The sequence below is a fragment of the Neovison vison genome, chromosome 5 (assembly GCF_020171115.1).
Source record: "Neovison vison isolate M4711 chromosome 5, ASM_NN_V1, whole genome shotgun sequence".
Lineage (NCBI taxonomy): Eukaryota > Metazoa > Chordata > Mammalia > Carnivora > Mustelidae > Neogale > Neogale vison.
This window is the reverse complement of record NC_058095.1, coordinates 68,025,036-68,027,330: the sequence shown is the minus strand read 5'-3', so window position 1 is coordinate 68,027,330 and position 2,295 is coordinate 68,025,036. Positions and strand designations below refer to the sequence as shown.

At 66.0% G+C, this 2,295-nt stretch overlaps 1 pseudogene; it reads left to right on the top strand.

Moving 5' to 3' along the window:
• The first annotated feature begins 1,322 nt into the window (after positions 1 to 1,322).
• Positions 1,323 to 2,046, top strand: LOC122907384 (annotated as a pseudogene).
• Positions 2,047 to 2,295: the final 249 nt, after the last annotated feature.

Sequence of the window (2,295 nt, the reverse complement as noted above, 5' to 3'; positions counted from 1 at the left end):
ATGTTTACCATTCCCCTCAGGAGAGGGAGGTGAGGGATGGAAATCTCTCTGCTTAGAAAATATACTTAAAAAAAATTCATTGAAGCGATGCACAGACAACTGCACAGACACCCTGCAACCCAACTTGTCTCTGCTTATTAGGTGTTCAGAGCGATGATGGGCTTAGTCTATTTCAGTCCAGAGAAATCTGAACTCCTTTAGTGCCAATGCCCCCAAGGGGCGCAGGTGTCCCTGTGGTTAAGGGTGTCCTGTAGGGGACAGCCTCCTCTGTTGGAGCAGGAAGCAGTCACCCAGTGGCCTGACAGAGGCAAAAGCTCTGGGGCAGGGATGCCTGGGGGCTTGTGTCAAACTCCACCGTCCAGGAGCTCCAAGATAAGATGGGGGAGGCTGGGAAAGATGGAAGTTTGGGTGGGAAAACAGAGAAGAAACCATTCGCGGGCCCCCGGCAGGAGGATATTCGGAGTGAAAGAAGGGCGGGTCAGGGATGAGCCCAGTTGGCCTGGAGTCCCTGGGGAAAGGGGGAAACGACAGCTCGCTGTCCTCAGGCCCCCAGCTACCCCTTGCGCGGCACCAGTGGCTGGTGTCGGTTTCCGTGTCCCTAAAACTCTCGAGAGGGCGGGAGAGCGCAGCATCTCAGGCGCCCCTGGTGGTGGGGGCGGGGGGAAGAACACGGGGCTGGGCAGGGCCTGCGTCCAGTTCGTGTTTGTCCAGTCGGGTGTGAGGGCACGATCTCCGCTCTCCAGGGCGCCCCAGCCCCAGCTCACGCCTCCATTTCCGCGCCGCCCCTCCGCGGTGCGCGCGAGGCGCACTCCCCATCCCTTGGAGGCGCCGGGCGGGCGGGCGGCCAGCTTCTCCACCCCTCCGCGCCTCTTGGCTCTCCTGGCAGAAAGTTAGCAGCGGGGAAGGAACTCGGGGCTGCAACAGCGCCCGGCGGCGGCGGCGGCGGCCCCAGAGGCTGAAGCAGGAGCTGCGGCGGAGCCGGGGTAGCGGGGGCGCTGCAGACAGAGCAGGTGCAGCCGGCGGGTCCACTCGCCCCACTAGGTCCCCTTGCCAGACGCTGAGTGGGGGTGGTGAGGAGCCGCCCGGACGCCGAGGAAGAGTGGGGAGGAGAGCCATGCGGCCGGACTCCCCACCCCCGGCGCAGTAGGAGAGCGGCCAGGACCAGGGCCGCTGTGGCCTCGCTTCATGCAGTCAGGACGCCTGGACAGCTGCGGCGGCGGCGGCGGCGGCGGCGGCGGCGGCTGAAACCATGTCCGGGCAGCTCCGGGGACCGCCGCCGCCGCGGCCGTCGACGCCGCCGCCGCCGAGAACCAGGAGTCGCGATGGCCCTGTGGCCCGCACCTCCTCCAACTCCGCCTCCATGTGTTGCTGCGCCGCAGCCGCCAGGCTCCTCTGCTAAGGGGCCTCAGGCGCGCAAGCTGTTGTTTATGTGCACCTTGTCTCTGTCAGTCACCTACCTGTGCTACAGCCTCCTGGGCGGCTCGGGATCCCTGCAGTTCCCCCTGTCGCTGCAGGAGCCTCCGGGCGCCTCCGCCAAACCTCTTCGCCGCCACCCTCTCTGCTACCTCCCCTGTGCGCTTAGGTGCCCCCTCGAAGCCGTCCGCGCTGACGCCGCCGGAAAACGCGAGCCGCTGGGAGCCGCCCGAGCCCCCAGAGCAGCCCGCCGCACCCGGGGCCGACGGCTGGGGGCTTGCGGGCGGCGGAAGGGGGAGCCCGGGACGTCTGGCTCCGGACCCAGCTGGCCCCAGGCGAGATGATCACCACGCAGAGCGCGCTCCTGGAGAGGGAAGCGCAGGAGTCCAGCACCACCAACAAGGAGCTCGCAAGCCGAAGAGCAATGAAAGGGAGCAGCGAGAGGGTCGGCGCCGCCAGCACCCCGGACTATGGGGAGAAGGGGCTGCTACAGGCACTTATCATCAGGGTCAAGAAAGGAGGGACCCACGCGCTGCTGGAGGCGATCCAAGTCCACCCGGACTTGCGGGCGGTGGGCGTAGAGCCGCAATTTTCAATAGGAACTACGAAAAACGGCTGGAGTGGTACAGGTAGGACCCTGGGCCCGGCGGGATGGGATGGACTCACGGGGAGACGCGGAGGGCGAGCCATCGCTTTCTGGGCTCTTGGACACCCAGGCCCCGCCGTCTCGAGAGCCCTTATCCCCATCGGGGGCTCTGCCAATCCTGGCGGGGCCGCTCAGGGGCAGTGGTGGAGAGAGCTGGACGCTGACCAAGGATCACTTTATTTCAGGGCGAGAGAGGTGGAGGTGTTGCCTTGCTTTTGCCTGCCTCAGGCTCCTTG